At 49.5% G+C, this 17,009-nt stretch overlaps 1 long non-coding RNA gene across 1 annotated transcript in view; it reads right to left on the bottom strand.

Moving 5' to 3' along the window:
- Window positions 1-3,529: 3,529 nt before the first annotated feature.
- LOC141727228 (uncharacterized) overlaps window positions 3,530-17,009 on the bottom strand; it is a 30,691-nt gene continuing 17,211 nt past the window's right edge. Inside the window, exons 2-3 of the long non-coding RNA XR_012578278.1 lie at window positions 5,677-5,811; window positions 3,530-4,127 (exon numbers count right to left, since the gene is read on the bottom strand). This is a non-coding gene — a long non-coding RNA (uncharacterized LOC141727228). The remainder of the gene's footprint in view (window positions 4,128-5,676; window positions 5,812-17,009) is intronic.

The raw sequence follows: 17,009 nt of genomic DNA, 5'->3' as shown, positions 1-17,009 counted from the left end.
CCAAAGCTACAGACTTCATCACTAAATGCAACAACAGAAGCTTGCCCCTTCTGCTTTCTTGCCTCACAAGGAGGCTTCATAACTAATCACTTTCTTTCTTTGGCCACACAGGATAAGAATGGCCCTCTCACAGCTTCACGGACAACACAACCATCTCCTTGCAGCTTGTCAAAAGCAAAAAGTCATCTGGTCCAAAAGACTTGGTAGAACTGAAGAAGAACTCAAGAAAACTCCAGACCAGACTCACAAGCTAAACGCACCTTTCCAAAACTGGAAAACAAAGAAACAAAGACCATTGACCTACAGCATTACAACTTGGGCCCACAGCCACTGCACTGCAGAAGCCATGAAATAGAGCGTCCCTGAGCCAAGCAGCGTGATGGTCTCCCAAGGGCACCAGCCCTTTGGGGCCTCAACATCACAGGTCAAAGGCCATGTTCTGCTTGCAGTACCTGTCTGCAGGAAATCCCTAGCTGCTGACAGGACTCCAGCACTCAGCACCCTCAGCCAGCAACAGGAAGTGCTGGCTGATCTGAAATTTGCACCTCTGCCTTGCATTCCAGACTAGCTGTCACTTACAGGCTCAGGATATCCAGGCTCTGGTGTGACCAGTGATGGAATCTGGCATTCATCCAACTCAATTTGCTCCTCTGGGGCTTCTTCTACAGCAGCAGCAGGAGCGAGAGGAGGGATGGCACTTCCTTCTGTCATCTGTGACAAGAGAGAAGCATGAGGCACAGGCTGCCACCTATCACTCAGAACTTCATTTCTATTCCAATCTACCACCACAAATTTTAAGGAGAAATCAGAAGTATTTGTAGTGACATAGCGACATAAGTCCCACTGATTACTTTATATTGGACCAATTCCTCCCTAGCTGATATCAACAAGCAATGCTGTCCCTTTACAATGCAGCTCTTAGTTTTTGAAAGCTGTGAATTGGAAAAGTAGAAAAGTGTCAGCAACGACTTTGCTACTACTGCTGCAGACAAGAAAAATTCAAACTGAATCACAATCTCATCCAGGGCTGGAAGACGGTCGGAAACAATGTGCAGAAGCATCTTAGCTTGCTGGAAAAGGAAAAACTGAAGAGAGCAAACCTCTCCTAGCAAACCAACAAGCCAACAAGCCCACAAGCCAACAAGGCACAAGACTGAAGTGTCACCCATTACAACATGTAAACGACATAGATTAAGGGAGGGAATATTTGGCAGGGAAACGGCCCTTGTGGTGAGCACTGTTACGTAGGGATTGGAGGACGTCTGTCTGAAGATTCCTCGTCTGCCTCCCATTGTCCAGACTAAAGCTCCTCAGCACCTCCTCCCTGGCCTTGTGCTCCACCCCTCTCCCAGCTCCCTTGTCTTTCTCTGCACACACTGCAGCCCCTCCATGACTTTCTGCTTCCCAGGGCCCACAAGTGCACACAGCACTCCAGCTGTGGCCGCAGCGCTGCCCAGCACAGGGCCACACTCACTGCCCTGCTCCTGCTGCCCCACTGCTGCTGACACAGGCTCCCTTGCCTTTGCCCTTCTTGGACACCTGGTACCAGGCTGGCTCTTGTTCAGCTGATTTTCCACTGCACCTCTGGGGCCTTTTAACTCACGCAGCACCCCAGCCATAGATTTTCCCAATTGACTTCTAATAAGACATTTACCATTAGTAGATGGCCTTCCAGTTCTGAGCAACAAAACAATGCAGTCAAAGACTTGCAGCTACACCCGCATTCCAGGCCTTAAGGCAATTGCCAAAGATGCAGACTTCATCACTAAATGCTTCAACAGAAACTTGCCCCTTCTGCTTTCTTGCCTCACTCAGATGCTTCATAACTACTCACTTTCTTTCTTCGGCAACAAAGGATAAGAATGGCCCCCCACAGGTGCATGGACAACACAACCATTTCATTTAAGCTTATCAAAAACCAAAAGATATCTGGCCCAAAACACTACGCAGAACTGAAGAATTACACAAGAATTAGTGCAGAGGAGTCTCACAAGCATAACACAGCATTCCAAAAGGGGAAAACAAAAAAACAAAGGTCCGTGATCTCCAGCACTACCACGTTGTGCCCTCGGCCATAGCAGAGCTGCAGCCCAGAGACAGAGCTTCCCTGTGCCAAGCAGCCAGATGCTCTCTCAGGGGCATCAGCCCTTTGGGGCCTCAACATCACAGGGCAAAGGCCAAGTTCTGCTGACGCTGCCTGCAGGAAATCCCTAGTTCCTGGCAGCACGGCAGCACTCAGCATCCTCAGCCAGCAAGAGGAAGCGCTGGCTGCTCCAAAAGTTGCACCTCTGCCTTGCAGTCAAGACAGCAAAACCCACAACTGTCACTCACAGGGTCAGGATATCCAGGCTCTGGTGTGGGCAAGGATGGAGTCTGGCGTTCATCTATCTCATTTTGCTCCTCTTGGGCTTCTTCTTCAGGAGCAGCAGGAGCAAGAGGTGGGATGGCTGTTGATTCTGTCATCTGTGACAAGAGAGAAGCATGAGGCACAGGCTGCCACCTATCACTCAGAACTTCATTTCTATTCCAATCTACCACCACAAATTTTAAGGAGAAATCAGAAGTATTTGTAGTGACATAGCGACATAAGTCCCACTGATTACTTTATATTGGACCAATTCCTCCCTAGCTGATATCAACAAGCAATGCTGTCTCTGTACAATGCAGCTCTTAGTTTTCGAAAGCTGTGAATTGGAAAAGTAGGAAAGTGTCAGCAACGACTTTGCTACTACTGCTGCAGACAAGAAAAATTCAAACTGAATCACAATCTCATCCAGGGCTGGAAGAGGGTAGGAAACAATGTGCAGAAGCATCTTAGCTTGCTGGAAAAGGAGAAACTGAAGAGACCAAACCTCTCCTAACAAGCCCACAAGCCAACAAGTCACAAGACTGAAATGTCACCCATTCCAGCATATAAACGACATAGATTCAGGAAGGGGATATTTGGTAGGGAAACGGCCCTTGTGGTGAGCACTGTTATGTAGGGATTGGTGGATGTCTGTCTGAAGATTCCTTGTCTGCCTCCCATTGTCCAGACTAAAGCTCCTTAGCACATCCTCCCCGGCATTGTGCTCAACTCCTTGCCAAGCTCCCCTGTCCTTCTCTGCACACATTGCAGCCCCTCCATGACTTTCTGCTTCCCAGGGCCCACAGGTGCACACAGCACTCCAGCTGTGGCGGCAGCACTGCCCAGCACAGGGCCACGCTCACTGCCCTGCTCCTGCTGCCCCACTGCTGCTGACACAGGCCACCTTGCCCTTGGCCTTCTTGGACACCTGGTCCCAGGCTGGCTCTTGTGCAGCTAATCTTCCACCGCACCCCTGGGGCCTTTTAACTCACGCAACTTCCCAGCCACAGATTTTCCCATTTGACTTTTTATAAGACATCGACCATTAGTAGATGGCCTTCCAATTCTGAGCAACAAGACAATGCGGTCAAGGACTTGCAGTTTCATCCCCACTCCAGCTTACAAGGCACTTGTCAAAGCTGCAGACTTCATCGCTAAATGCAACAACAGAAACTTGCCCCTTCTGATTTTTTGCCTCACCAGGCGGCTCCATACCTTCTCACTTTCTTTCTTTGGCAACTCGGAGTAATAATGGCTCCCCCACAGCTTCATGGACAAAAGACCAATTAATTGCACCTTATCAAAAGCCAAAAAAAACACCTGGGCCAAAAAGACTTTGTAGAACTGAAGAACTACAGAAATCTCCAGACCAGTTTAACATGCTATCGGCCACAGTGCTGAAGAAGCCCAGAGACAGAGCTTCCCTGAGCCAAGCAGCCAGATGCTCTCCCAGAGGCACGAGCTCTTTGGGGCCTCAACATCACAGGGCAAAGGCCAAGTTCTGCTGATGCTGCCTGTTGGAAATCCCTAGCTCCTGGCAGAACTCCAGCACTCAGCATCCCTAGGCAGCAACAGGAAGCGCTGTCTGCTCTGAAACTTGCCCGTATGCCTTGCACCAAAGACAACACAACTCACGACTCGCACTCACAGGCTCAGGATATCCAGGCTCTGGTGTGGGCAAAGATGGAGTCTGGCGTTCATCCATCTCAATTTGCTCCTCTTGGGCTTCTTCTTCAGGAGCAGCGAGAGCCAATGGAGTGATGGCTGTTGGTTCTGTTAGCTGTGGCAAGAGAGAAGCATGAGGGACAGGCCATGACCTATCATTCAGAACCTCATTTCTTTTCAGATCTACCAGCACATCTTCTAAGGAGAAATCAGAACAATTCCTAGTGATATAGGGATTCTTACACCCACTGACCAAATTTAAATGGACCAATTCAACAGAACTCTAGATGCATATAGGGTTGATATTCCTCCATTGTGGCTATCAGCAAGCAATGTTGCCTCTTTAAAACAGAACTTTAAGTTCTTGAAAGCTCTGATTTGGAAAAGTTGGAAGGAGATCCAGACTCTTTGCTATTTCAGCAGAAGACGTAGAAAACTGTAACTGGATGTCAATCTCATCCAGGGCTGGAAAAGGGTAGGAAACATGGGGGAAAAGCATCTTACTTGCTGGAAAAGGAGAAAATGATCAGAGCAAAGCTCTCCTAGCAAACCAACAAGACAACAAGCCACCAAGGCACAAGATGGAAGTGTCACCCATTCCAGTGTCTAAAGCACTTAAATTCAGTGAGGGGATGTTTGACAGGGAAATGGTCCATGTTGTGTAGGGATTGATGGAAGTCTGCCTGAAAGTCCCTCAAGAATCTCCCTAAAGATCCCTCAGCACCTCCTCCCTGGGCTTGTGTTCCCTTAGCATTGCCCAGCTCTCCTGTCCTCCTCTGCACACACTGCAGCCCCTCCATGACTTTCTGCTTCCCTGGACCCACAAGTGCACACAGCACTCCAGCTGCAGCCACAGTGCTGCCCAGCACAGGGCCACGCTCACTGCCCTGCTCCTGCTGCCCGACTGCTGCTGACACAGCCCACCATTGCCCTTGGCCTCCTTGGACACCTTGTCCAGGGCTGCCTCGTTTTCAACTGATCTTCTATGGCGCTCATGGGGCCTTTTGACTCATGCAGCTCTCCAGCCACAGAGTTGCCCATTTGCTTTCAAATACAGCATTTAGGCTTTCCAGATGGCATTCCTGTCTTCAGCAACGCATGACAGCAGTCAAGCACTTGTAGCTTTACACTTACTGCAGCCCACAAGTCACTTGCCAAAGCTGCAGTCTTCATCACTAAATGCATCAACAGAAACTAGCCCCTTCTTTCTTGCCTCACTTGGAGAATTCATAACTTCTCACTTTCCTTGTTTGGCCAGACAGAACAAGAATGGACCCCACAGCTGCACGGACAGCAGAATCATCTCCTCGCACCATATCAAAAGCCAAAATCAGTTGGCCAAAAAGACTCTGTAGATGTGAAGCAGAACTCAAGAAAACTCCAGACCAGTTTCACATGCCATTGGCCATAACGAAGTACAAGGCCAGAGACAGAGCTTCCCTGAACACAGCAGCCAGATGGTCTCCCAGAGGCACCAGCCCTTTGGGGCCTTAAGGTTACAGGTCAAAGGCCAAGTTCTGCGGACGCTGCCTGCAGGAAATCCCTAGCTCCTGGCAGCACTCCAGCACTCAGCATCATCAGCCAGCAACAGGAAGTGCTGGCTGCTGCAAAAGTTGCACCTCTGCCTTGCTCTAAAGACAGTACAACCCACAACTGGCACTTACGGGCTCGGAATATGCAGGCTCTGGTGTGGCCAGTGATCGAGTCTGGCTTTCATCCATCTCAATTTGCTCCTCTTGGGCTTCTTCTTCTACAGGAGCAGCGGGAGCCAGGCGAGAGACGGCTGTTGGTTCTGTCACCTGTGGCAAGAGAGAAGCATGAGGCACAGGCCATCACGTCTCATTCAGAACCTCATTTCTTTTCAGATCTACCACCACATCTTCTAATGAGAAATCAGAACACTTCCTAGTGATATAGGGATTCTTACACCCACTGACCAAGTTAAAATGGGCCAATTCAACAGAACTCTAGATGGATATGAGGTTGATATTCCTCCCTGACTGCTATCAGCAAGCAACTTTGCATCCGTAAAACAGAAGTATTAGTTCTGAGTAGGCCTTAATAGGAAAAGTACGAAGGACACACCAACTCCTGTACTGCTGCTGATGCAGATAAGGAAAACTCTAACTCGAGAGCATTTGCATCCAGTGCTCAACAGGGAGGGAAATGTTGTGCGGAAGCATCTTGGTTTGCTGGACAAGGAGAAAATGAACAGGGCATACCTCTGCTAGAAAACCAAAAAGCCAACATAGCACAAGAGGGAAGAGCCACCCACTCCAGTGTGTAACCCCCTTGGAAGCTGTGAGACCTGGTTTAATAGGGAAACAGCCCTTGTGCTGAGCAATGTGTTGTAGCAATCGATAGAAGTCAGTCTGACGGTCCCTCATGAACCTCCCATTGTCCAGACTAAAGCTCCCTCAGCACATCCTCACTGGGCTTGTGCTCCATACCCTTGTCTAGCTCCTGTATCCTTGTGTGAAAACACTGCAGGCCCTGCATCACTTTCTGCTTCCCAGGACCCACAAGTGCACACAGCACTCCAGCTGTGGCCGCAACGCTGCCCAGCACAGGGCCACGCTCACTGCCCTGCTCCTGCTGCCCCACTGCTGCTGACACAGCCACCATGCCCTTGGCCTTCTTGGACACCTTCTCCAGGGCTGGCTCTTGTTCATCTGATCTTCTATGGCTCTCATGGGGTCTTTATACTCATGCAGCTTCCCAGCCACAGAGTTGGCCATTTGCCTTCAAATATAGCATTTAGCATTTCGAGATGGCCTCCCTGTTTTCAGCAACACATGACAGCAGTCAAGGACTTGCAGCTTCACCCCCAATCCAGCCTCCAAGGCACTTCCCAAAGCTACAGACTTCATCACTAAATGCAACAACAGAAACTTGCCCCTTCTGCTTTCTTGCCTCACAAGGAGGCTCCATAACTACTCACTTTTTTCTTTGGTCACACAGGATAAGAATGGCCCCCCACAGCTCCATGGACAACACAACCATCTCCTTGCAGCTTGTCAAAAGCAAAGAGTCACCTGGTCCAAAAGACTTGGTAGAACTGAAGAAGAATTCAAGAAAACTCCAGACCAGACTTCAAAGCAAAACACCTCCTTCCAAAACCAGAAAACAAACAAAGACAGCATTGCAACTTGTCCCCACAGCCACTACGATGCAGAAGCCATGAAATAGAGCATCCCTGAGCGAAGCAGCGTGATGCTCTCCCAGGGCCACAAGCCCTTTGCGGCGTCAACATCACAGGTCAAAGGCCAAGTTCCGCTGTCGCTGCCTGAAGGAAATCACGATCTCTTGGAAGGACTCCAGGACTCAGCATCCTCAGCCAGCAACAGGAAGCGCTGGCTGCTTTGAAACTTACACCTCTGCCTTGCACTAAAGACAGCACAGTCCACAACCGGCACTTACAGGCTCAGGATATCCAGGCTGTGGTGTGGCCAATGATGGAGTCTGGTGCTCCTCAAATTCAATTTTCTGCTCTTGGGCTTCTTCTTTAGGAGCCAGGGGAGAGACGGCTGTTGGTTCTGTCAGCTGTGGCAAGAGAGAAGCATGAGGGACAGGCCGTCACCTGTCATTTAGAACCTCATTTCTTTTCAGATGTCTTACCTAAATTCTAAGGAGAAATCAGAACATTTCATAGTGACATAGGGATTATAAATCCCACCAACCAGTTTAAAATGGGCCAATTCAATAGAACTCTAGATGTATTTGAGGTTGATATTGCTCCCTGGCTGCTATCTGCAAACAACCTTGTTTCTGTAAAATGCAGCTTTAGGCTCTGGAATGAAAAGTAGGAAAGCCACAGTAATGACTTTGCAACTGCAGCTGCAGATGTGGAAACTTCAAACTGGATCAAAATGTAATCCAGTGTCGCAAAAGGAGCAGGAAACTCTGTTCTCAAGCATCTTGGCTTGCCGGAAAAAGAGAAAATGATCAGGGCAAACCTCTCCTAGCAAACCAACAAGCCAACAAGCTAAAAAGGCACAAGATGGAAGTGTCACCCACTCCAGTGTCTAAAGCACTTGGATGCAGTGGGAGGATGTTTAATAGAGAAGTGGTCTGTGTGGTGAGTACTGTCGTGTAGGGATGGATGGAAGTCTGCCTGAAGAGCACTCTGGAGCGTCCTGTTGTCTGAGAAAAACACCCTCAGCACCTCCTCCCTGGGCCTGTGCTCCACACCCATGGCCAGCAACACTGTCCTTCTCTGTACACACTGCAGCCCCTCCTTGACTTTCTGCTTCCCACGGCCCACAACTGCACAGAGCACTCCAGCTGTGGCCACAGCGCTGCCCAGCACAGGGCCACGCTCACTGCCCTGCCTTTGCTGCCTCACTGCTGCTGACACAGGCCTCCATGCCCTTGGCCTTCTTGGACACCTTGTCCAGCGCTGGCTCTTGTTCATCTGATCTTCTACCGCACGCTTGGGGCCTTCTGAGGAACGCAGCTCCACAGGCACAGGTTTGACCATTTGACTTTAAATACAGCTTTAGCCATTTCTAGATGGCCTTTATGTTCTGAGCAACACCAGAAAGCAGTCAAGGATTTGCACTTTCCCCCGCCCTCCAGGCCTTAAGGCAATTGCCAAAGCTGCAGACTTCATCACTAAATGCCTCAACAGAAACTTGCCCCTTCCGCTTTCTTGCCTCGCTCAGATGCTTCATAATTACTCACTTTCTTTCTTCGGCAACATAGGATAAGAATAGCTTCCCACAGGTTAATGGACAACACAAACATTTCTTTTAAGCTTATCAAAAACCAAAAGACATCTGGCCCAAAAGTCTTCGTAGAACTGAAGAATTACACAAGAATTATTGCAGAGCAGTCTCACAAGCCAAACACACAATTCCAAAAGGAGAAAACAAAGAAACAAAGGTCTGTTGCCTCCAGCATTACAAGGCGTGCCATCGGCCACAGCACTGCAGAAGCCCAGAGACAGAGCGTCCCTGAGCCAAGCAGCCAGATGCTCTCCCAGAGGCACCAGCCCTTTGGGGCCTCAACATCACAGGGCAAAGGCCAAGTTCTGCTGATGCTGCCTGCAGGAAATCCCTAGCTCCTGGCAGAACTCCAGCACTCAGCATCCCTAGGCAGCAACAGGAAGTGCTGGCTGCTCCAAAAGTTGCACCTCTGCCTTGCACCAAAGACAGCACAACTCACGACTGGCACTCACAGGGTCAGGATATCCAGGCTCTGGTGTGGGCAAAGATGGAGTCTGGCGTTCATCCATCTCAATTTGCTCCTCTTGGACTTCTTCTTCAGGAGCATCAGGAGCAAGAGGAGGGATGGCTGTTGGTTCTGTCAGCTGTGGCAAGAGAGAAGCATGAGGCACAGGCTGCCACCTATCACTCAGAACTTCATTTCTATTCCTATGTCCCACCACAAATTTTACGGAGAAATCAGAAGTATTCGTAGCGACATGGGGATTCTAAGTCACACCGAACACTTTATATGGGGCCAATTCCTCCCTAGCTGCTATCAACAAGCAATGCTGTCTCTGTACAATGCAGCTCTTAGATTTTGAAAGCTGTGAATTGGAAAAGTAGGAAAGTGTCAGCAAGGCCTTTGCTACTACTGCTGCAGACAAGAAAAATTCAAACTGAATCACAATCTCATCCAGGGCTAGAAGTTGGTAGGAAACAATGTGCAGAAGCATCTTGGCTTGCTTGCTGCAAAAGGACAAAATGATCAGGGCAAACCTCTCCTAGCAAACCAACAAGCTAACAAGCCCACAGGCCAACAAGGCACAAGACTGAAGTGTCACCCATTCCAGCGTGTAAACAACATAGATTCAGGGAGGGAATATTTGGTAGGGAAATGGCCCTTGTGGTGAGCACTGTTATGTAGGGATTGATGGACGTCTGTCTGAAGATTCTTTGTCTGCCTCCCATTGTCCAGACTAAAGCTCCTCAGCACATCCTCCCTGGCCTTGTGCTGCACTCCCTTGCCCAGCTCCCTTGTCTTTCTCTTCACACAGTGCAGCCCCTCCATGACTTTGTGCTTCCCAGGGCCCACAGGTGCACACAGCACTCCAGCTGTGGCGGCAGCACTGCCCAGCACAGGGCCACGCTCACTGCCCTGCTCCTGCTGCCCCAGTGCTGCTGACACAGGCCACCATGCCCTTGGCCTTCTTGGACACCTGGTCCCAGGCTGGCTCTTGTGCAGCTGATCTTCCACCGCAGCCCTGGAGCCTTTTAACTCACGCAGCTCCCAAGCCACAGATTTTCCCATTTGACTTTTAATAGGACATCGACCATTAGTAGATGGCCTTCCTCTTCTGAGCAAAAAGAAAATGCAGTCAAGGACTTGCAGTTTCATCCCCACACCAGCTTACAAGGCAATTCCCAAAGCTACAGACTTCATCACTAAATGCAACAACAGAAACTTGCCCCTTCTTCTTTCTTGCCTCACCAGGCACCTGCATACCTGCTCATTTTCCTTCTTTGGCAACTCAGGGTAATAATGGCTCCCCCACAGCTTCATGGACAAAAGACCAATTCATTGCAACACATTAAAAGGCAAAAAAACACCTGGGCCAAAAAGACTTTGTAGAACTGAAGAAGAACTCCAGAAAACTCCAGTCTAGTTTCACATGCCATCGGCCACAGTGAAGCAGAAGCCCAGAGACAGAGCTTCCCTGAGCCAATCAGCCAGATGCTCTCCCAGAGGCACCAGCCCTTTGGGGCCTCAAATCACAGGTGAAAGCCCAAGTTCTGCTGTCGCTGCCTGCTGGAAATCCCAGCTCCTGGCAGGACTCCAGCACTCAGCATCCTCAGCCAGCAACAGGAAGCGCTGCCTGCTCCAAAGTTTGCACCTCGGCCTTGCACTAAAGACAGCAGAACTCTCGACAGGCACTTACAGGGTCAGGATATCCAGGCTCAGGTGTGGGTGAAGATGGAGTCTGGCGTTCATCCATCTCAATTTGCTCGACTTGGGCTTCTTCTTCAGGAGCAGCGGGAGCCAGAGGAGAGACGGCTGTTGGTTCTGTCACCTGTGGCAAGAGAGAAGCACGAGGCACAGGCCATGACCTATCATTCAGAACCTCATTTCTTTTCAGATCTACCACCACATCTTCTAAAGAGAAATCAGAACACTTCCTTGTGATATAGGGATTCTTACACCCACTGATCAAATTAAAATGGGCCAATTCAACAGAACTCTAGATGGATATAGGGTTGATATTCCTCCATGGTGGCTATCAGCAAGCAATGTTGCCTCTGTAAAACAGAATTTTAAGTTCTTGAAGGATCTGATTTGGAAAAGTAGGAAGGAGACCCAGAGTCTTTTTTACTGCAGAGGAAGACATGGAAAACTGTAACTGGATGTCAATCTCATCCAGGGCTGGAAAAGGGTAGGAAACATGGTGGAAAAGCATCTTACTTGCTGGAAAAGAAGAAAATGATCAGGGAAAACCTCTACTAGCAAACCAACAAGCCAACAAGCCACCAAGGCACAAGATGGAAGTGTCACCCATTCCAGTGTTTAAAGCACTTAAATTCAGTGAGGGGATGTTTGGCAGGGAAATGGTCCGTGTGGTGAGCACTGTTGTGTAGGGATTGATGGAAGTCTGCCTGAAGGTCCCTCATGAGCCTCCCATTATCCAGAATAAAGCTCCCTCAGCACATCCTCACTGGGCTTGTGCTCCATTCCCTTGCCCAGCTCCCCTGTCCTCCTCTGCACGCACTGCAGCCCCTCCATGACTTTCTGCTTCCCAGGCCCCACAAGTGCACACAGCACTCCAGCTGCAGCCACAGCGCTGCCCAGCACAGGGCCACGCTCACTGCCCTGCTCCTGCTGCCCCACTGCTGCTGACACAGGCCACCATGCCCTTGGCCTCCTTGGACACCTTGTCCAGGACTGCCTCGTTTTCAACTGATCTTCTATGGCGCTCATGGGGCCTTTTGACTCATGCAGCTCTCAAGTCACAGAGTTGCCCATTTGCCTTCAAATACAGCATTTAGCCTTTCCAGATGGCATTCTTGTCTTCAGCAACACATGACAGCAGTCAAGGACTTGCAGTTTCATCCCCACTCCAGCTTACAAGGCACTTGCCAAAGCTGCAGTCTTCATCACTAAATGCATCAAGAGAAACTTGCCCCTTCTTCTTTCCTGCCTCACTTGGAGGATTCATAACTTCTCACTTAGTTTGGCCAGACAGAACAAAAATGGACCCCACAGCTCCATGGACAGCAGAACCATCTCCTCGCACCATATCAAAAGCCAAAAACAGTTGGCCAAAAAGACTTTGTAGATGTGAAGCAGAACTCAAGAAAACTCCAGACCAGTTTCACATGCCATTGGCCATAGCAAAGTACAAGCCCACAGACAGAGCTTCCCCGAGCACAGCAGCCAGATGGTCTCCCAGAGGCACCAGCCCTTTGGGGCCTTAAGGTTACAGGTCAAAGGCCAAGTTCTGCGGACGCTGCCTGCAGGAAATCCCTAGCTCCTGAAGCACTCTAGCACTAAGCATCCTCAGCCAGCAACAGGAAGCGCTGCCTGCTCTGAAACTTGCACCTCTGACTTGCTATAAAGACAGTACAACCCACAGCTGGCACTTACAGGCTCGGAATATGCAGGCTCTGGTGTGGCCAGTGAGGAAGTCTGGCGTTCATCCATCTCAATTTTCTCCTCTTGGGCTTCTTCTTCTTCTACAGGAGCAGCGGGATCCAGGGGAGAGACGGCTGTTGGTTTTGTCACCTGTGGCAAGAGAGACGCATGAGGCACAGGCCATGACAAATCATTCAGAACCTCATTTCTTTTCAGATCTACCACCACATCTTCTAATGAGAAACCAGAACACTTCATAGTGATATAGCAATTCTAAGTCCCTCTGACCACGTTAAAATGGGGCAATTCAACAGAACTCTAGATGGATATAGGGTTGATATTCCTCCTTGACCGCTATCAGCAAGCAACTTTGCATCCGTAAAACAGAGGTTTTAGTTCTTAATACCTCTGAATAGGAAAAGAATGAAGCAACAAAATCCTTTACTGCTGCTGATGAAGATAAGGAAAACTCTAACTCGAGAGCATTGGCATCCAGTGCTCAACAGGGAGGGAAATGTTGTGCGGAAGCATCTTGGCATAATAGAAAAGGAGAAAATGAACAGGGCATACCTCTTCTAGAAAATCAAAAAGCCAACACGGCACAAGATGGAAGAGACACCCTCTCCAGTGTGTACCCCCCTTGGCTGTTGTGAGTCCAGGTTTAATAGGGAAACAGCCCTTGTGCTGAGCACTGTGTTGAAGGGATCGATGTAAGTCTGCCTGAAGGTCCCTCAGGACCCTCCCATTGTCCAGACTAAAGCTTCCCCAGCACCTCCTCACTGGGCTTGTGCTCCATTCCCTTGCCCAGCTCCCGTGTCCTTCTGTGAAAACACTGCAGCCTCTCCATGTCTTTATGCATCCCAGGGGCCCACAAGTGCACACAGCACTCCAGCTGTGGTCGCAACGCTGCCCAGCACAGGGCCACGCTCACTGCCCTGCTCCTGCTGCCCCACTGCTGCTGACACAGGCTTCCATGCCCTTGGACTTCTTGGACACCTTGTCCAGGGCTGCCTCTTGTTCAACTGATCTTCCATGGCCCTCATGGAGTCTTTTGACTCATGCAGCTTCCCAGCCACAGAGTTGGCCATTTGCCTTCAAATATAGCATTTCGCATTTCGAGATGGCCTCCCTGTTTTCAGCAACACATGACAGCAGTCAAGGACTTGCAGCTTCACCCCCAATCCAGCCTCCAAGGCACTTCCCAAAGCTACAGACTTCATCACTAAATGCAACAACAGAAGCTTGCCCCTTCTGCTTTCTTGCCTCACAAGGAGGCTTCATAACTAATCACTTTCTTTCTTTGGCCACACAGGATAAGAATGGCCCCTCACAGCTTCACGGACAACACAACCATCTCCTTGCAGCTTGTCAAAAGCAAAGAGTCACCTGGTCCAAAAGACTTTGCAGAAATGAAGAAGAAGTCAAGAAAACTCCAGACCAGACTCACAAGCTAAACACCTCTTTCCAAAACCGGAAAACAAAGAAACAAAGACCAGTGACCTACAGCATTACAACTTGTCCCCACAGGCGCTATGATGGAGAAGCCATGAAATAGAGCGTCCCTCAGAAAAGCAGCGTGATGCTCTCCCAGGGCCACAAGCCCTTTGCGGCGTCAGCATCACAGGTCAAAGGCCAAGTTCTGCTGTTGCTGCCTGAAGGAAATCACGACCTCTTGGAAGGACTCCAGGACTCACCATACTCAGTCAGAAACAGGAAGCGCTGGCTGCTTTGAAACTTGCACCTCTGCCTTGCACTAAAGACAGCACAGTCCACAACCGGCACTTACAGGCTCAGGATATCCAGGCTCTGGTGTGACTAATGATGGAGTCTGATGCTCCTCAAACTCAATTTGCTCCTTTTGGGCTTCTTCTCCGGGAGCCAGGGGAGAGACGGCTGTTGGTTCTGTCAGCTGTGGCAAGAGAGAAGCATGAGGGACAGGCCGTCACCTGTCATTTAGAACCTCATTTCTTTTCAGATGTCTTACCTAAATTCTAAGGAGAAATCAGAACATTTCATAGTGACTTCGGGATTATAAACCCCACTGACCAGTTTAAAATGGGCCAATTCAATAGAACTCTAGATGCATTTGAGGTTGATATTGCTCCCTGGCTGCTATCGGCAAACAACCTTGTTTCTGTAAAATGCAGCTTTCAGCTCTGGAATGAAAAGAAGGAAAGTCACAGTAGTGACTTTGCGACTGCAGCTGCAGATGTGGAAACTTCAAACTGGATAAAAATGTAATCCAGTGCCGCAAAAGGAGCAGGAAATGGTGTGCTGAAGCATCTTGGCTTGCCGGAAAAAGAGAAAATGATCAAGGCAAACCTCTCCAAGAAAACCAACAAGCCAAAAAGCTAAAAAGGCACAAGATGGAAGTGTCACCCTTTCCAGTTTTTAAAGCACTTAAATTCAGTGAGGGGATGTTTGGCAGGGAAATGGTCCATGTGGTGAGCATTGTTGTGTAGGGATTGATGGAAGTCTGCCTGAAGGTCCCTCATGAACCTCCCATTATTATCCAGACTAAAGCTCCCGCAGAACCTCTTCACTGGGCTTGTGCTCCATTCCCTTGCCCAGCTCCTTGTCCTTCTCTGCACACACTGCAGCTCCTCAGGGACTTGCTGCTTCCCAGGGCCCACAAGTGCACACAGCACTCCAGCTGTGGTCGCAACGCTGCCCAGCACAGGGCCACGCTCACTGCCCTGCTCCTGCTGCCCCACTGCTGCTGACACAGGCCTCCATGCCCTTGGCCTTCTTGGACAACTTTTCCAGGGCTGGCTCTTGTTCATCTGATCTTTTCCCCCACCCTTGGGGCCATCTGAGGAACGCAGCTCCCCAGACACAGATTTGACCATTTGAATTTAAATACAGCATCAGCCATTTCTAGATGGCCTTCATGTTCTGAGCAACACCAGAAAGCAGTCAAGGACTTGCACCTTCACCCGCATTCCAGGCTTTAAAGCAACTGCCAAAGCTGCAGACTTCATCACTAAATGCCTCAACAGAAACTTGCCCCTTCTGCTTTCTTGTTTCACTCAGATGCTTCATAATTACTCACTTTCTTTCTTCGGCAACACAGTATATGAATGTCCCCCCACAGGTTCATGGACAACACAACCATTTCCTTGAAGCTTATCAAAAACCAAAAGACATCTGGCCCAAAACACTACGTAGAACTGAATAATTACGCAAGAATTATTGCAAAGCAGACTCACAAGCCACAGACACCATTCCAAAAGGGGAAAACAAAGAAACAAAGGTCTGTGACCTCCAGCACTACCACGTGTGCCCTTGGCACTGCAGAAGCCCAGAGACAGAGCTTCCCTGAGCCAAGCAGCTAGATGCTCTCCCAGAGGTACCAGCCCTTTGGGGCCTCAACATCACAGGTCAAAGGCCATGTTCTGCTGACGCTGCCTGCTGGAAATCCCAGCTCCTGGCAGGACTCCAGCACTCAGCATCCTCAGCCAGCAACAGGAAGCGCTGCCTGCTCCAAAGTTTGCACCTCGGCCTTGCACTAAAGACAGCAGAACTCTCGACAGGCACTTACAGGGTCAGGATATCCAGGCTCAGGTGTGGGTGAAGATGGAGTCTGGCGTTCATCCATCTCAATTTGCTCGACTTGGGCTTCTTCTTCAGGAGCAGCGGGAGCCAGAGGAGAGACGGCTGTTGGTTCTGTCACCTGTGGCAAGAGAGAAGCACGAGGCACAGGCCATGACCTATCATTCAGAACCTCATTTCTTTTCAGATCTACCACCACATCTTCTAAAGAGAAATCAGAACACTTCCTTGTGATATAGGGATTCTTACACCCACTGATCAAATTAAAATGGGCCAATTCAACAGAACTCTAGATGGATATAGGGTTGATATTCCTCCATGGTGGCTATCAGCAAGCAATGTTGCCTCTGTAAAACAGAATTTTAAGTTCTTGAAGGATCTGATTTGGAAAAGTAGGAAGGAGACCCAGAGTCTTTTTTACTGCAGAGGAAGACATGGAAAACTGTAACTGGATGTCAATCTCATCCAGGGCTGGAAAAGGGTAGGAAACATGGTGGAAAAGCATCTTACTTGCTGGAAAAGAAGAAAATGATCAGGGAAAACCTCTACTAGCAAACCAACAAGCCAACAAGCCACCAAGGCACAAGATGGAAGTGTCACCCATTCCAGTGTTTAAAGCACTTAAATTCAGTGAGGGGATGTTTGGCAGGGAAATGGTCCGTGTGGTGAGCACTGTTGTGTAGGGATTGATGGAAGTCTGCCTGAAGGTCCCTCATGAGCCTCCCATTATCCAGAATAAAGCTCCCTCAGCACATCCTCACTGGGCTTGTGCTCCATTCCCTTGCCCAGCTCCCCTGTCCTCCTCTGCACGCACTGCAGCCCCTCCATGACTTTCTGCTTCCCAGGCCCCACAAGTGCACACAGCACTCCAGCTGCAGCCACAGCGCTGCCC

Source organism: Zonotrichia albicollis, chromosome Z (genome assembly GCF_047830755.1).
Source record: "Zonotrichia albicollis isolate bZonAlb1 chromosome Z, bZonAlb1.hap1, whole genome shotgun sequence".
Classification (NCBI taxonomy): Eukaryota; Metazoa; Chordata; class Aves; order Passeriformes; family Passerellidae; genus Zonotrichia; species Zonotrichia albicollis.
The sequence above is the reverse complement of the archived record's forward strand: the minus strand, read 5'-3'. Positions and strand labels throughout refer to the sequence as shown.